The 19,040-nt window shown below is 39.9% G+C and overlaps 1 pseudogene; it reads left to right on the forward strand.

Moving 5' to 3' along the window:
- LOC128048488 (antigen WC1.1-like) overlaps positions 1-19,040 on the forward strand; it is a 69,432-nt pseudogene that overhangs the window by 6,889 nt on the left and 43,503 nt on the right.

Genomic DNA, 19,040 nt, shown 5'->3' on the forward strand with positions numbered 1-19,040 from the left:
GCAGGCAGAGTCCTGATTATCTTCTGAGCCACCAGGGACTACAGTACTGAAGTGCAAAATGGTGAGGGGATGAAGATGCAAGGGCTGCAGGAGGGGAGGGTTGGAAAGATGCAGTCAACTCATACATTCACCACAGCCTCTGTGTTACACTTCCTTCCTGCCCCCATTCCTTCCCTCTTCTTTTATCCTGTTGTGGGAGTCATTTCTGAGCTCTGTGGAAGTGCTAGCATTTGGAGGTTGCAGTTTTCTTAGAGGAAAGTTTTAATAATATGGATTCTGTTTATTTAACAAATATAAGTTTACTCATATTTTTCTCTCTTTTTTTTGTATCAGATTTTGGTGAGTTGTGTTTCACAAGTAATGTGTTTTCAAAGACTAGGCCCGCTTTACAAAAAAATTTCAAATTAGAATAACACTGGTTCATATCTCTTATCTTTAGATGCTGGGAAGATCTATAATAATATTCCTCCTTTTGTTACTGGTGGTGTTAATTTGTGTTCCTTCTTTTTTCTTAATTGGTTTTGCTAAAAGATTATCCATGTTAATGTTCTTTTTAAGAAAATCAGTAGTGGACCCTATTGATTTTTTTTTTTGATTTGTATTTGCTTTCTACTTAATTGATTTCTGTACTCAGTTTTCACTCCTCTTTTTCAGTTGTGATTTTCCCTGCTAGCTCAGTTGTTGGACAGTCTGCCTGCAATGCAGGAGACCCCTGTTTGATTCCTGGGTCAGGAAGATCTCCTGGAGAAGGGATAGGCTACCCACTCCAGTATTCTTGGGCTTCCCTTGTGGCTCAGCTGGTAAAGAATCTGCCTACAATGCGGGTCACTTGGGTTCAATCCCTGGGTTGGGAAGATCCCCTGGAGAAGGGAAAGGTTACCCACTCCAGTATTCTGGCCTGGAGAATTCCATGGATTGTATAGACCATGGGGTCACAAAGAGTCAGACACGACTGAGCAACTTTCACTTTCCAGTTATGATTGTTGTTGCTTTTGTAGATTCTTGAGTCTTGGGTCATTTTCTTCTGTTTCTATTTTTATTCTAATGTAGGCATCAAGAAAGCATCAAGGTTCTAAATTTTCTTCTAAACATCACTTTATTAAGCCACCAGTTTTGCTAGTATATAATTTCTTTTGTATTTTATTACCATCAAATGTTTCTTTTTCTCTGAATGTATTCTTTGTCTTATAGTCTGACTTTGTATGATATTAATATAGATAAACTGTATACAGTCTTCTCTGATTTGTGTTTGCATAGTATGTAATTTTTTACCTTTTTAATATGTCTCTGTGTTTATATTCAAACACATATATATATTTATAGACAGTATATTGTTTTGTCTTATTTTATCTGGTCTGATCATCTTGTTTTTTATTTGGAGTATTTAAAATATTTACATTTAATGTAATTATTGATATAATTGGGTTTAAGTGTACTTGCCTGCTATTTGTTATATCTTTGTTCTATTTTAATCTTTGAGTATATTATTTTATCTTAAAATTCAATTGGCTTATTAATCATATCAGATTTTTAAGTGATAATGTTGAATTGTATTTTAAATTTCAAAATAATTTTTATTTAATTTTGGCTGTGCTGGGTCTTCATTGCTGCATAGGTTTTTCTCTAGTTGCGGAGATCAGAGGCTACTCTCTAGTTGCAGGCATGAGGTTCTCATTGCGGCGGCCTCTCTTGCTGTGGAGCACAGGCTCCATGGTGCTCAAGCTTCAGTAGTCGTGGGCCCCGGGCTCTAGAGCACAGGCTCACTAATCGTGGTGCACGGGCTTAGTTGCTCCGTGGTATGTGGGATTTTCCTAGACCTGGGATTGAAACCGCATCTCCTGCATTGGCAGATGGATTGTTCACCACTGAACCACTGGGAAAGCCCATGTTGAATTACTAATCTTTAATGACATTCCACCTTGAAATGGTGTTACATCACAACATGCAATGTCAGTCACTATAGTTTTCTTCCACTTTGGTCATTGGTGCTATCACTGTCACACATTCTACTTATAAATTTATTATGAATCTTATAGTTTGTTTTTAATATTTTTGCCTTAAATCTTCTAACAGAGAATCAACATTTAGCAGAGACTCTATACCTTTGAGTGGATCCCTGTTTTCATCTGCTGTCATCTCCCTTTAGCTTGAAGAACTTTCTGAGGCAGTTTTGTGTAGTTGTGCCTTCTGGCCTCCAGTTCTATTATTTTTTCATTTACCTGAAGTCATTTTAATTTTCATTCAGTTTTGAAAATTATTTTTATAGGTGATTCAATTCTAGAGTAACAAGTGCCCAACCCCAATACTTTAAATATGTTTTTACATTGTCATCTGACTTTCACTGCCTCCAACAAAAAGTCAGTAAATAATACTTATCCTTTTCTTTTGCTGTATATAATGTGTCAAATTTCCCTGGCTGCTCTTAAGATATTTTTGTTTGTTTGTTTATCACTGAATTTCAGTATTTACATTGTCATGTTTTCTGAGAATGATTTCATTACCTTGTTCGGGGTTTGCTTAGCTTTTTGAATCAGTGGATTTATAGTTTTCAATAAATTTGCAAAAAAATTCATTTATCTTTTCTTAATATTTTTCTGCACATCCCTTATTTTGAATCTTCAAATACACATATTTTATATATTTTTATATTATCCTACATGCCACTGTGTTTCCATTCATATTTATCTGCCTTTTTACTCTCTTTGGTTCAGTTTAGATAGTCTCTACTGCTGTGTTTTACTTCCCAGTTCTTTTATTCTGAAATGTCTAGTCTCTTCTGTAACTAATCCAAATAACTGTTCATTCCAATGCTACATTTTTTCAGTTTTAGAAGTCTCATGTGTTTATTTTTCCTAGTTTTCCTCCCTGTTTATTTTTTTCTTCATTAAGCATATTGATATTAGTGGTTTAAAGATCTCTTCAGCCAATTCAGTCATTTCTGTAATTTCTGAAGCTGATTTAAATGATTATTTTTGGAAATTCTAATAATTTTTTAGTTGGATGTTGGGGATCACTAAGCAGTCCTTTACAAGTAAGAACTTCAGAAATAAATAATCAGAACACATCTAAAAATCAGAGAATTGTACTTGATGAATCAAATAAAGTTTTTTCATTGGGTTATTTTCATTCTGTTCAAAATGTGTTCCTCTGATGACCAAATGATGAACTTTGATTTTGGTTTCTCCCCTTTAGTTTTAAAAATTCCTTGATCTCACCTTGCCTGCCATATGCCCCACCTACACCCTACTTCTACAGCAGTAGCTATCCTTTCTGATTTTCTTTTCCATTCATCTGTGTCTTTTAAGATTGTGTTTGCTTGTCTGAAGTGGGAGAAATGAAAAAGGATAGCAGCTTAAGTGGTAGATGGGAGGAGCAGAGGGTGATGTAATATGCTAACAACCTATTCAACAAGTGTTTCCCACAAATATTTACATATTTTGTCCGTATTGAGGCTTTTTCAACTTGGAACTCTCCAAATTATGGCTTGTTTGCTCACTTCCTCCTCCTTCTCCTTCTTCTTCCTCCTTTTAGAACTGTAAAACATTCAACATGCCATCTTCTTTTAGAATTGTAAAACATCCATGAAAAAAATTAAAGATACCACATTAACAAATTGAAAAATAAAAGCCATATGATTATCTCAGTAGATGCAGAGAGAGCCTTTGACAAAATTCAACATCCATTTTTGATAAAAATTTTTCACAAAGCGGGAATAGAAGGAACATACCTCAACATAATAAAAGCTATATATGACAAACCCACAGCAAACATTATCCTCAATGATGAAAAATTGAAAGCATTTCCCCTAAAGTCAGGAACAAGACAAGGGTGCCCACTTTCACCGCTACTATTCAACATAGTTCTGGAAGTTTTGGCCACAGCAATCAGAGCAGAAAAAGAAATAAAAGGAATCCAAATTGGAAAAGAAGAAGTAAAACTCTCACTGTTTGCAGATGACATGATCCTCTACATAGAAAACCCTAAAGACTCCACCAGAAAATTACTAGAGCTAATCAATGAATATAGTAAAGTTGCAGGATATAAAATTAATACTCAGAAATCCCTTGCATTCCTATACTGCAATAATGAGAAAATAGAAAGAGAAATTAAGGAAAAAATTCTATTCACCATTGCAAAGAAAAGAATAAAATACTTAGGAATATATCTACCCAAAGAAACTAAAGACCTATATATAGAAAACTATAAAACACTGGTGAAAGAAATCAAAGAGGACAATAATAGCTGGAGAAATATACCATGTTCATGGATCAGAAGAATCAATATAGTGAAAATGAGTGTACTACCCAAAGCAATCTATAGATTCAAAGCAATCCCTGTCAAGCTATCAACGGTATTTTACATAGAGCTGGAACAAATAATTTCACAATTTGTATGGAAATAAAAAAAAAAATCTCAAATAGCCAAAGCAATCTTGAGAAAGAAGAATGGAACTGGAGGAATCAACCTGCCTGACATCAGGCTCAACTACAAAGCCACAGTCATCAAGACAGTATGGTACTGGCACAAAGACAGAAATATAGATCAATGGAACAAAATAGAAAGCCCAGAAATAAATCCACGCACCTATGGACACCTTATCTTTGACAAAGGAGGCAACAATATACAATGGATTAAAGACAATCTCTTAAACAAGTGGAGCTGGGAAAACTGGTCAACCACTTATAAAAGAATGAAACTAGAACACTTTCTAACACCATACACAAAAATAAACTCAAAAAGGATTGAAGATCTAAATGTAAGACCAGAAACTATAAAACTCCTAGAGAACAAATGCAAACCACTCTCCGACATACATCACAGCAGGATCCTCTATGACCCACCTCCCAGAACTCTGGAAATAAAAGCAAAAATAAACAAATGGGACCTAATTAAACTTAAAAGCTTCTGCACAACAAAGGAAACTATAAGCAAGGTGGAAAGACAGCCTTCTGGATGGGAGAAAATAATAGCAAATGAAGCAACTACAAACAACTAATCTCAAAAATATACAAGCAACTCCTGTAGCTCAATTCCAGAAAAATAAACGACCCAATCAAAATATGGGCCAAAGAACTAAACAGACATTTCTGCAAAGAAGACATACAGATGGCTAACACATGAAAAGATGCTCAACATCACTCATTATCAGAGAAATGCAAATCAAAACCACAATGAGGTACCATTTCATGCCAGTCAGAATGGCTGCAATCCAAAAGTCTACAAGCAATGAATGCTGGAGAGGGTGTGGAGAAAAGGGAACCCTCCTACACTGTTGGTGGGAATGCAAACTAGTACAGCCACTATGGAGAACAGTGTGGAGATTTCTTAAAAAACTGGAAATAGAACTGCCTTATGACCCAGCAATCCCACTGCTGGGCATACACACCGAGGAAACCAGAATTGAAAGAGACACATGTATCTCAATGTTCTTCACAGCACTGTTTATAATAGCCAGGAGATGGAAGCAACCTAGATGTCCATCAGCAGATGAATGGATAAGAAAGCTGTGGTACATATACACAATGGAGTATTACTCAGCCATTAAAAAGAATGCATTTGAATCAGTTCTAATGAGGTGGATGAAACTAGAGCCTGTTATACAGAGTGAAGTAAGCCAGAAAGAAAACCACCAATACAGTATACTAATGCATATATATGGAATATAGAAAAATGGTAATGATAACCCTGTATGAGAGACAGCAAAAGAGACAGATATATAGAACAGTCTTTTGGACTCTGTGGGAGAGGGCAAGGGTGGGATGATTTGGAAGAATGGCATTGAAACATGTATAATATCATATATGAAATGAATCGCCAGTCCAGGTTCGATGCATGATACTGGATGTTTGGGGCTGGTGCACTGAGACGACCCAGAGGGATGGTACTGGGAGGGAGGAGGGAGGGGGGTTCAGGATGGGGAACACGTATATACCTGTGACGGATTCATGTTGATGTATGGCAAAACCAATACAATATTGTAACGTAATTAGCCTCCAATTAAAATAAATAAATTTATATTAAAAATATTCTGTGATAACCTATATAGAAAAGAATCTGAAAAAGAATGAATATATGTACATGTATAACTGAATCAATTTGTTGTATGCCTGAAACTAACATAACACTGTAAATCAACTATAATCCAATAAAATTTTAAAGGGGGAAAAAAAAGAAATTAAAGACAATATAATCAATGGAAAGTCATTCTGTGCTTCTGGCCTGGAAGAAGTAATATTGTTAAAATGCCTGTACTTGTCAAAGAGATCTACAGATTTAATGCAATTCCTATCTAAATCACAATGGCATTCTTAATAGAAATAGAGGAAACAGTCTTAAAATAGGAGTGTGTGGTTTAATTTTTATATATTCATGAATTTCCTGTTTCCTTATCACTACTGAGTTTTAGTTCCATTCCATTATGGTCATGAAAAATACTTTGAATTATTTTAATATTTTTGAATTTGTTAAGGCTTATTTGTAACCTAGCCTGGAGAATATTCTATTTGTGCTTGAGAAGAATGCATGTTTTTCTGTGGTTAGAATTAGTACAATGATAGTATTAAAATCAATTAGCATTTTCTATGAGTCTTGTTCCAGAAGAAAAACCTTTAATAGGAGATGATCTGGAAACTCAGCTGTCTGGTAAGCTCCCACTGAGAACACACACTCTACCAGGTCCTTTGACAAATTCTAGGATTTCAAGAGAGATGGCTGGGCCTCTCTCTCTATGACTCTCTGAGTTTTCTTAACTCATCTTCTTTCCCACTAAGGTCACTGAAGAAATTCATGAAATTTTTGCCATTGAAAAGACAAGATATGATGACATAAACATGAATTAGTGATAGTGTCTATATTTCTTCTCTGGAGCTGTCACCGTCTACAGATTGGCATCCCCTCATGGATCCAGCCTCAAGACTTACCCTCACCTAAGCCACTTGAGGACTAGCTCCTGGGAGAGAAAACTGATCAGGATATTAGCCCCACAAGTTCCAGGAAAGCTTTCTAAGCTTGTCTGGATGCTAGGTCTCTCATCTCATAGTCCATGTTTCTCTGGGTGGGTTCTGTTCTGCATATCTCTACTTTCAAGTACCTGCATATTACACATTATCCTTGGATCTGTAGGTCCTAGGGTGCTAAATGAGAAATTCACTTCTTAACCAATGCTAAAGGATGTGTTTCCAGTATTCAGCCATTCCAATGATCTGAATTGCACTCTGTAGTTTCTAGGCTCCTAGACCAAGGAATTCAGATTTCTAACCAGTCTCAAATTGTATGTTCTTGGGATTCAGCCATTACAAACTGACCTTGTAATCCTCTTGGATTTCTCTTTAGAAACCTGCTCAAGAAAATTCAATTATGACACTAACTGTCAAAGACTCTCTACATGCTCCACTTCTACAAAGAAAAACTTTCACATCATGGCCTGTAATGTGTGGTTTCAAGTCAGCACCATGTAAACTCAATGGTTTTGTTGTTTCCTCTTAGGATTTGTGCGTCTCGCTGACGGGGATGGACCCTGCTCAGGGCGAGTAGAAGTGTATTCTGAAGAAGACTGGATCCCAGTGTCTGATGGGAACTTCACCCTCCCCACTGCCCAGATCATCTGTGCAGAGCTGGGGTGTGGCCAGACTCTGTCTGTTCTGGGACATGTGCCCTTCAGAGAGTCCAGTGCCCGGGTCTGGGCTGAAGAGTTCAGGTGTGAGTGGGAGGAGCCTGAGCTCCGGTTCTGCCCCAGAGTGCCCTGTCCAGGGGGCACTTGTCACCACAGTGGAGCTGCTCAAGTTGTCTGTTCAGGTGAGATGTAGGTCAGGCCTTTCACCTCTGTGAACACCCTGTTCAGGTGAGAAAGTCATGTGATTTTGCTGAAACTCTGTCTTCTTCTACCAGCATACTCAGAAGTCTGGCTCATGACAAACGGCTCCTCTCAGTGTGAGGGGCAGGTGGAGATGAACATTTCTGGATGATGGAGAGCGCTCTGCACCTCCCACTGGAGTCTGGCCAATGCCAATGTTGTCTGTCATCAGCTCGGCTGTGGAGTCGCCATCTCCACCCCCAGAGGACCACACTTGGTGGAAGGAGGTGATCAGATCTCAACAGTCTGATTTCACTGCTCCGGGGCTGAGTCCTTCCTGTGGAGTTGTCCTGTGACTGCCCTGGGTGGTCCTGACTGTTCCCATGGCAACACAGCCTCTGTGATCTGCTCAGGTAAGAGCAAGGGACAAGGGCTACTGGTGCTCAGGATGCTCCTGGAGTGAAATGTCCTCAAGAACAGAGAGGGAGGGAAAATGGACTTCAAAGTCAGATATTTCATGGTGAAATATGGATCTTCTCATTGTTCCTTCATTTTTCAGGTCAGGGCAAGAAGTGCGAAGGGGAATAATATATTTTTAAGCTACATTGTTGCTCACATGTAATCATAGAAAACAATGTAGGAGCAATAAGTATAGACCTCAGTATGAACCCCACCTCAGAGCAACAAAAAGAATGTCACTGTCATCCCCTCTCCTCAACAGGGAAAAGCGCTTACCGAACTTCTGCTAATGTAGAGAGTTTTATCAATTTTTGAACTTTATATAAAATGATGCAGTATGTTGCAGCTTTTGTATCTAATTTCTTAGCCTCAAAATTATGTTTGGGATTCACTCATGATGTTGTATACTGTAGCACTTTATTTATTTATTTTTCTTACCATAGAGTATGCCTTTGAATTTTCTAGGTTAGTCATAACTTTTCTTCCAAGGAGTAAGCGTCTTTTAATTTCATGGCTGCAGTCACCATCTGCAGTGATTCTGGAGCTCCAAAAAATACAGTCTGACACTGTTTCCACTGTTTCCCCATCTATTTCCCATGAAGTGATGGGACTGGATGCCATGATCTTCGTTTTCTGAATGTTGAGCTTTAGGCCAACTTTTTCACTCTCCTCTTTCACTTTCATCAAGAGGCTTTTTAGCTCCTCTTCACTTTCTGCCATAAGGGTGGTGTCATCTGCATATCTGAGGTTATTGATATTTCTCCCAGCAATCTTGATTCCAGCTTGTGTTTCTTCCAGTCCAGCGTTTCTCATGATGTACTCTGCATATAAGTTAAATAAGCAGGGTGACAATATACAGCCTTGACGTACTCCTTTTCCTATTTGGAACCAGTCTGTTGTTCCATGTCCAGTTCTAATTAAAAGACACTTACTCCTTGGAAGAAAAGTTATGACCAACATAGATAGCATATTCAAAAGCAGAGACATTACTTTGCTGACTAAGGTCCGTCTAGTCAAGGCTATGGTTTTTCCTGTGGTCATGTATGGATGTGAGAGTTGGACTGTGAAGAAGGCTGAGTGCCAAAGAATTGATGCTTATGAACTGAGGTGTTGGAGAAGACTCTTGAGAGTCCCTTGGACTGCAAGGAGATCTACCAGTCCATTATGAAGAAGATCAACCCTGGGATTTCTTTGGAAGGAATGATGCTAAAGCTGAAACTCCAGTACTTTGGCCATCTCATGTGAAGAGTTGACTCATTGGAAAAGACTCTGATGCTGGGAGCCATTGGGGGCAGGAGGAGAAGGGGACGACAGAGGATGAGATGGTTGGATGGCATCACGGACTCGATGGATGTGAGTCTGAGTGAACTCCGGGAGATGGTGATGAACAAGGAGGCCTGGTATGCTGTGATTCATGGGGTCGCAAAGAGTCGGACATGACTGAGTGACTGAACCGAACCGAATGCCTTTGAATGATCACATGTCCATGTACTGATCAATTCTACTGACAGTATAAATCTGAGTTGTTTCCAGTTCTTGACTATTACAAATATGATACTACAACTTACCGTGACAATGTCTTTGGATGCAAATATGTGTTACTTACTTTCCATGTTTAACCCTTGGTCATTTATTTTCTTTTTCTTAATCAAATGATGTCCTTTGATGAACTCATTTCTAAATATTATGGAAACATAACTTACCAACTTTCTCCTGTACATTTAATGCTTCTTATATCCTTTAAAAAAGAATTTTTGCCTACTCCTAGATCATAAAAATATTCTCCAAGAGTGTCTTATGGAAATTTTAATATTTTTCTCTTGCATATAATTGTGCATTTCTTCTGGGATTGATATTGGTGTAAGATAAGGGTCAGTGTTCATATGGACATCCAATTGGCTCAATCTTTTTCTGCAAAGATTCTTTTCCCGAAAAGATTTTTTTCCCCACTTCAGTGCTGCCTTCGTCATAAGCAGAAGGGCAAGTATGTCTGTCCTTTTTAAGACTCTCTATTCTGTTCCACGTTATCATTTGTCTATCCTTGCACAAATACTGCATTTTCTTAATTATCACAACTTTGTCGTGTTTTGTTGTTCAATCACTAAGTCACGTCTGACTCTTTGTGACCCCATGAACTACAGCTCACCAGGCTTCTGTGTCCTTCACTAGCTCCCAGAGTTTCAAACTCTGCAGTTAGTCTTAATAATTTTAATTTACAAGAGTTACTTTATATTAACTCCTCTAACTTTGTTGCTTTTCTTACCAACTGTGATGGTCATTCTTGGTTGCTTGTATTTTGTATGAATTTAGAACAGCCTGTCATTTTCACCAAAAGAAAAGCTTAAGGGTATTTTTTTGAGATTAGATTTAAAAATTTGAGAGGAGACAAAGAAATTTGAGGATGACTGACATTGACAATGTTGAATTTTCCAAATCATTGACATAATACATCCCTCCATTCAGTTAGATCTTGAATTTCTCTCAGAGATTTTGCCCATCTTCTACTAGGATTTCTCCTAGGTATATTATTTTTGATATTAGGAGTATTTTTTTGTGTGAAAGTGTCCTGGCAATGAATTCTCTTTGAGTTGTTTTCATTGTTTAGTTTTTTAAATTTTGATGTCACTTGACACATTAAAATGTTGGGAAAGTAATATAAAAATTCCTTTATGACCTTTACCTGGGTTTCTACATGTTAGTATCAATATTTTGCTTTAATCTCTGTGTGTGTGTGTGTGTGTGTGTGTGTGTGTATGTGTGTGTTTCCTTCTCAATTCCCCTTCTGTCCCATTTCTTCCTGAATAGGTAAAATCTTTCTGAATTAAGTTGAAGGCATGATGTTCCTTTACCCTTGGGACACTTCTGGGAATTTCCTTACAGAACCAGAGTTCAGTCAAGTCTTTAAATGACTTCAGCTCCAGGTGGCATCTAATTGCAGCACTGAAAGACCCGACTGAAAGCCTGCCAGACTGAGTTTCTTCCTGATTAATGACCCAAAGGCATAAGCAAAATGAAGTATATATTCTTTTTCTTCAGCTAAAAGTTTTGCCTTATTATATTGATCAAATTGCTAACATCCATTGAATCACAGAAATAGCAAGAGAGTTCCAGAAAAACATCTACTTCTGCTTTATTGACTATGCCAAACCTTTGACTGTGTGGATCATAACAAACTATGGAAAATTCTTAAAGAGATGGAAATACAAGACCACCTTACCTGCCTCCTGTATGCAGATCAAGAAGCAATAGTTAGAACTGGACATGGAAAAACAGACTGATTCCAAACTGGGAAAGGAGTATGTCAAGGCTGTATGTTGTCACCCTGCTGTGAAGTCACTCAGTTGTGTCTGACTCTTTGAGATCCCATGGACTACAATCTACCAGGCTTCTCTGTCCATGGGATTTTCCAGGCAAGAATACTGGAGTGGGTTGCCATTTACTTCTCCAGGGGATCTTCCTGACCCGGGATCGAACCCAGGTCTCCTGCATTGCAGGCAGACGCTTTACCCTCTGAGTCAAAGCGTCTGCCTATATGCAGAATACATCATGTGAACTGCTGGGCTGGATGAAGCACGAGCTGGAATCAAGGTTGCCAGGAGAAATATCAATAACCTCAGATATGCTGATGATACCACCTTTATGGAAAAAAGCAAAGAGGACCCGAAGAGCCTCTTGATGAAAGTGAAAGAGAAGAGTGAAAAAGCTGGCTTAAAACTCAACATTCAAAAAACTAAGATCATGGCATTTGGTCCCATCTCTTCATGGCAAATAGATGGGGAAACAATGGAAACAGTGACAGAATTTATTTTCTTGGGCTCCAAAATCACTGTAGATGGTGACTGCAGCCATGAAATTAAAAGATATCTACTCCTTGGAAGAAAAGCTATGACAAACCTAGACAGCATATTAAAAAGCAGAGACATTACCTTGCTGACAATTGTCCATTTAGTCAAATCTATGGCTTTTCCAGTAGTCATGTATGGATGTAAGAGTTGGACCATAAAGAAGGCTGAGTGTGAAGAATTGATGCTTTTGAACTGTGGTGTTGGGGAAGATTGCTTAGAGTCCCCTGGACTGCAAGGAGATCAAACAAGTGGATGCTGATGGAAATCAGCCCTGAATATTCATTGGAAGGACTGATTCTGAAGCTGAAGCTCCAATACTTTGGCCACCTGATGAGAAGAACTGACTTGTTGGAAAAGACCTTAATGCTGTAAGATTGAGGGTGGGAGGATGAGATGGTTAGATGGCATCACCGACTTGATGGACATGAGTTTGAGCAAGCTCTGGGAGTTGGTGATGGACAGGGAAGTTTGGTGAGCTGCAGTCAATGGGGTCACAAAGAGTTGGACATGACTGAGTGACTGAACTGAACTAGGCTAAATTTTAGGGGAAAATCTTCTATACAACAACATAACCAGAATTCTTTTCATGTGCCCTGAAATTCTGGATTGCAGAATATCCTGTGATCTTGCACTGTGATGTTTCTACTTTATGCTGAGCTAGTGCATGGCTACTATTATTCTTTAGTTCTTAATTTCAGCTAACACATTTTTCAGCTCCAGAAGTACTTCTCTTTTGTTATCACTTCTCTGCAAAGATACACATTTTGTCTATTATTTCCATAAACACTTTAATCATGGCTATTTAAATTCTCTGTCAGGTAAATCTAGCAGCTGAAAAACCTGGGAAATTCTTTCCAATGTCTCCTTTTTCCCTTCTGTTTTTCACGAGATCTATTTTATTTAAGTGTTTGTTTTAAAGTTAGACATTGAAGAAATTGTAGAAATCTTTCAGAAAGAATTTTGTTTTGCTTTTACTTAGGGATAGATTTGGCCTTTCCTGGTGGCTCAGATGGTAAAGAATCTGCCTGCAATGCAGGAGACCTGGGTTTGATCCCTGGATTGGGAAGATCCCCTGGAGGAGGGCATGGCAACCCACTCCAGTATTCTTGCTTGAAAAATCCTATGGGCAGAGGAGCCTGGTGGGCTATAGTCCATGGGGTCACAAACAGTCTGAATTACTGAGTGACTAATCACAGCACAGGGATAGATTTAGGGATACAACAACTTACTTAATTCATTCTTATAGCAACACTTGGGTTAAAACAAAAATTGTGATACTGTCAGAAGCAGAACTCTCCACGGAGATGGTGAACAATAAGAGTATGATAATTTTACTGCCGGGTCACAGCTTTCATAGCAAACATCCTCTTCCAACAACACACGAGATGATTCTACACATGGACATCACCAGATGGTCAACAACGAAATCAGACCGATTATATTCTTTGCAGCCAAAGATGGAAAAGCTCTATGCAGGGAGCAAAAACAAGACCTGGAGCTGACTGTAGCTCAGATCATGAACTCCTTATTGCCAAATTCAGACTTAAATTGAAGAAAGTGGGGAAAAACACTAGACCATTCAGGTATGACCTAAATGAAATCTTTTATGACTATACAGTGGAAGTGAGAAATAGATTTAAGGGACTAGATCTGACAGAGTGCCTGATGAACTATGGATGGAGGTTCGTGACATTGTACAGGAGACAGGAATCAAGACCATCCCTATAGAAAAGAAATGCAAAAAAGCAAAATGGCTGTCTGAGGAGGCCTTACAAATAGCTGTGAAAAGAAGACAAGCCAAAAGCAAAAGAGAAAAGGGAAGATATACCCATTTGAATGCAGAGTTCCAAAGAAGAGCAAGGAAAAATAAGAAAGGCTTCCTCAGTGATCAGTGCAATAAATAGAGGAAAACAATAGAATGGGAAAGACTAGAGATCTCTTCAAAAAAATTAGAGATACCAAGGGAACATTTCAAGCAAAGATTGGGTCAATAAAGGACAGAAAGGGTATGGACCTAACAGAAGCAGAAGATATTAAGAAGAGGTGGCAAGAATACACAGAAGTACTGTACAAAAGAGATCTTCATGACCTGGATAATGATGATGGTGTGATCACTCACACTCATCTAGAGCCAGACATCCTGGAATGTGAAGTCAAGTGGGCCTTAAGAAGCATCACTATGAACAAAACTAGTGGAGGTGATGGAATTCCAGTTGAGCTCTTTCAAATCCTGAAAGATGATGCTCTGAAGTGCTGCACTCAATAGGCCAGCAAATTGGGAAAACTCAGCAGTAGCCACAGGACTGGGAAAGTTCAGTTTTCATTCCAATCCCAAAGAAAGGCAATGCCAAAGAATGCTCAAACTACCGCACAATTGCACTCATCTCACAGGCTAGTAAAGTAATGCTCAAAATTCTCCAAGCCAGGCTTCAGCAATATGTGAACCGTGAAATTCCTAATGTTCAAGCTGGTTTTAGAAAAGGCAGAGGAACCAGAGATCAAATTGCCAACATCCACTGGATCATCAAAAAAGCAAGAGAGTTCCAGGAAAATATCTATTTCTGCTTTATTGACTATGCAGAAGCCTTTGACTGTGTGGATCACAATAAACTGTGGAAAATTCTGAAAGAGATGGGAATACCAGACCACCTAACCTGCCTCTTGAGAAACCTGTATGCAGGTCATAAAGCAACAGTTAGAACTGGGCATGGAACAACAGACTGGTTCCAAATAGGAAAAGGAGTACATCAAAGCTGTATATTGTCATCCTGCTTATTTAACTTCTATGCAGAGTACATCATGAGAAACGCTGGGCTGGATGAAGCATAAGCTGCAATCAAGATTGCCAGGAGAAATATCAATAACCTCAGATATGCAGATGACACCATCCTTATGGCAGAAAGTGAAAGAACTAAAGAGCTTCTTGATGAAAGTGAAAGAGAAGAGTGAAAATGTTGACTTAAAGCTCAACATTCAGAAAATGAAGATCATGGCATCCGGTCCCATCACTTCATGGGAAATAGATGGGGAAACAGTGGAAGCAGTGGCTGACTTTATTTTTTGGGCCCCCAAATCACGGCAGATGGTGACTGCAGCCAAGAACTTAAAGGATGCTTACTCCTTTGAAGGAAAGTTATGGCCAACCTATGCAGCTTATTAAAAAACAGAGACAATACTTTGTCAACAAAGGTCCGTCTGTCTAGTCAAGGCTATGGTTTTTCCAGTAGTCATGTGTGGATGTGAGTTGGACTGTAAATAAAGCTGAGCAATGAAGAATTGATGTTTTTGAACTGTGGTGTTGGAGAAGACTCTTCAGAGTTCCTTGGACTGCAAGGAGATCCAACCAGTCCATCCTAGAGGAGATCAGTCCTGGGTGTTCATTGGAAGGACTGATGAAGCTGAAACACCAATATTTTGGCCACCTGATGTGAAGAACTCTGTCATGTGAAAAGACCCTGATGCTGGGAAAGATTGAGGGCAGGAGGAGAAGGGGACGACAGAAGATAAGATGGTTGGATGGTATTACCAATTGGATGGACATGAGTTTGGGTGGACTCGGGGAGTTGGTGATGGACAAGCAGGCCTTGCGTGCTGCAGTTCATGGGTTTGCAAACAGTCAGACACGACTGAGTGAATGAACTGAAGCGAACTGAACACAGCTTTCATATAAGGTCCATTACCAGGTCATTATTTCCCTTAATTCAGTTTCTTGTTCTTCAACCGTTCCAGACTTCTGATCATTGTTGTTTCTTCAGGAAATCAGATCCAGGTGCTGCCCCAGTGCGATGACTCCCTGTCTCAACCTGAAGGCTCTGTGGCCTCAGAGGAGAGCGCCCCCTACTGCTCAGGTGAGGGTCCCACAGGACAAAAGATCCTTTTCATTCTCCAGGTCACCGCTCCATTGTCCCATTTCTCTCTCCTCAGACAGCAGGCAGCTCCGCCTGGTGAACGGGGGCGGTCCCTGCGCCGGCAGAGTGGAGATCCTTGACGAGGGCTCCTGGGGCACCAACTGTGATGACGGCTGGGACCTGGACGATGCCCGCGTGGTGAGCAGGCAGCTCGGCTGTGGAGAAGCCCTCAATGCCACGAGGTCTGCTCACTTTGGGGCAGGATCAGGGCCTATCTGATTGGACAACCTGAACTGCACAGGAAATGAATCTCACGTGTGGAAGTGCCCTTTTGGGGGCTGGGGGCGGCATGACTGCAGACACAAGCAGGACGCGGGGGTCATCTGCTCAGGTCCGCGCTACACACTGTCCACAGGCTGGGGGAGGGGTGGGGCCCTGGAGGACGGGTGTCTGAGCCCTGAGGGAGAGATGCTGAAAGGACCAGAGAAGGAGGCTTCCTCCCATGGAGCCTGTCTTTCCAGCAGACGTGAAGACGATGTGCTTTCACTTCCTTCTGCAGCAGCTGACGTTCTAGTCCTTTCTTCTCAGCAGGTTTCCTGGCAGAGCCGTTTTTTACAGTTTTTCTTGAAAGCAGGGCTCTCTCTCCAGTTACATACAAAAAATTTAAACCCACGGTACTAGTTTCCGTTTGCTTCAGTAACAATTTACCAATTAGTGGGTTAAAACAACATAAATTTATTTCCTTACACTTCTGCAGCTTAGATGTCCAGCAGGGATCTCACTAGGCCTGGATCAAGGCTTCAGTAGGGCTGCATCACTTCTATGTCTCTGGGGGAGAATCTGTTTCTTGTCCTTTCAATCTTCTAGATGAAAAAAGAAAAGAAAAGAAAAGAAAGTCACATAGTCATGCCTGACTCTTTGTGATCCCATGGACTCTATCTTGCCCTGCCCCTCCGTCCATGGAATTCTCAAGCTTCCAGAAACCGCCTACATCCCTTGGTTCACAGCCTCCTTTATCCATTATGAGACCAGCAATGCTGCAGGCCTCCAGATATTATCCAGAGTCACATTTCTCTCTCTAGGCAGAGCTAAGAAATGTATTCCATGTTTAAGGATAGTGGGTCTAAGGATGTGCTCAGACTGGGCTCACATTGTTAATACAATATTCTAGCTTAATCTCACCATCCCAAGGTCCTTACCATAATCACATCTGTAAATCCCTTTTGTCAGGTATAGTAACAGATTCACAATTGCAGAGTTTGGGATGTGGACATTTTGGGGTTAACTATTCTGCCTATCTCCCTAATATCCACATTACATCCCTTAACATACTCTTCAAAGATTTTGTTAGGAAGCAGAATTCAGCTGCCCCTCCCTACTAGCACCCACACAGTTTGGTCTTCCCCTCAGTTCATATCCACTACACCATTGTGGTAGAAATAGAAATATAGACACAAATGGACAAGGTTAGTTATAAGGGAGGTGATGTCAGTCTTGTCATATAGTGGGTATCTCTTGAGCAAGGTCAGAGATGACTGTTCACCATTTCTAGAAGAAAGGAAAATCTAGAACATCCAGCAAAGTTTTCACTGTGTCCTGTCTCCTCCCCTTTCAATCTTAGAATTCCTGGCCCTCAGGATGGTGAGCGAGGACCAGCAGTGTGCTGGATGGCTAGAAGTTTTCTACAATGGGACCTGGGGCAGTGTCTGCCATAGCCCCATGGAAGACATCACTGTGTCCGTGATCTGCAGACAGCTTGGCTGTGGGGACAGTGGAATCTTCAACTCTTCTGTTGCTCTTAGAGAAGGTTATAGACCCCAGTGGGTGGATGGAATCCGGTGTCGGAAAACTGACGTCTCTCTCTGGCAGTGTCCTTCTGACCCTTGGAATTACACTTCATGCTCTCCAATGGAGGAAGCCTATATCTCATGTGCAGGTGACTTACTGTCTGTTTCTGTGTGTCTGTCCCAACCCTGCAGGATGCAGTGAGATTTGACATTTTAAAATCTAAGTGATGAGTTTAATTTGGGTCCCCAAAATGACATTAAGTGAAAATGTTAGTCACTCAGTCATGTCTGGCTTTTTGTGTCTGCATGGACTATAGCCTGCCAGGCTCCTCGGTCCACGGAATTCTCCAGGCAAGAATACTGGAATGGGTTTCCATTCCCTTCTCCAGGGGATCATCCCAACCTAGGTATTGCAATTGAGTCTCCCACATTGCAGTCAGATGCTTTACCGTCTGAGCCACCAGAGAAGCCTAAATGAGGTAAGGATGAAATTAATTTTATCCACATATTCCAATCTTGTTTGTTAAAATATTTAATTGAGATGTAATTCTTGTAATATTATATTAGTTCTAAGTGTAAAATATAGTGTTTATGTTTTTGTACATATTGGTAAATCATCACCACACATACAGTAATATCCATCACTACATGTAGTTACAATTTTTTTTCTTATGATCCCACAAGTAAGAATTTGCATGTTGCAACTAAGACCCAGGACAACCAAATAATTAATTTTAAAAGAGAGTATTATTCTCTTCATAGTCTTGACATAAGAACATGCATCATGCTTTTTTTTTTTATCCACATGAGGGCTTCCCTGATAGCTAAGCTGGTAAAGAATCTGCCTACAATGCAGGAGACCCCGGTTTGATTCCTGGGTCGGGAAGATCCACTGGAGAAGGATAGGCTACTCACTGCAGTGTTCTTGGGCTTCCCTGATGACTCAGCGGGTTAAGAATCTGCCTGCAATGTGGGAAGTCTAGGTGCGATTCCTGGCTTGGGAAGACCTCTGGAGAAGGGAAAGGCTACCCACTCTAGTATTCTGGCCTGGAGAATTCCATGGACTATATACTCCATGGGGTCGTAAAGAGTTGGACACGACTGAGCTACTTTCACAAACATTATATACAAAAATATTACCTTCTTTCCTATATTACAGTTTTAATATATCTTTCATAACAGTATTTTCTTTCTCTAGAATGTTTTAAATTTTTTAATTTATTTATAGGGACTCTCTATAAACAAACATCACTTCAGTTGCTCAGTTGTGTCAGCTTCAACATCAGTCCTTGCAATGAACACTCAGGAC

This window comes from Budorcas taxicolor, chromosome 5 (assembly GCF_023091745.1).
Source record: "Budorcas taxicolor isolate Tak-1 chromosome 5, Takin1.1, whole genome shotgun sequence".
NCBI lineage: Eukaryota > Metazoa > Chordata > Mammalia > Artiodactyla > Bovidae > Budorcas > Budorcas taxicolor.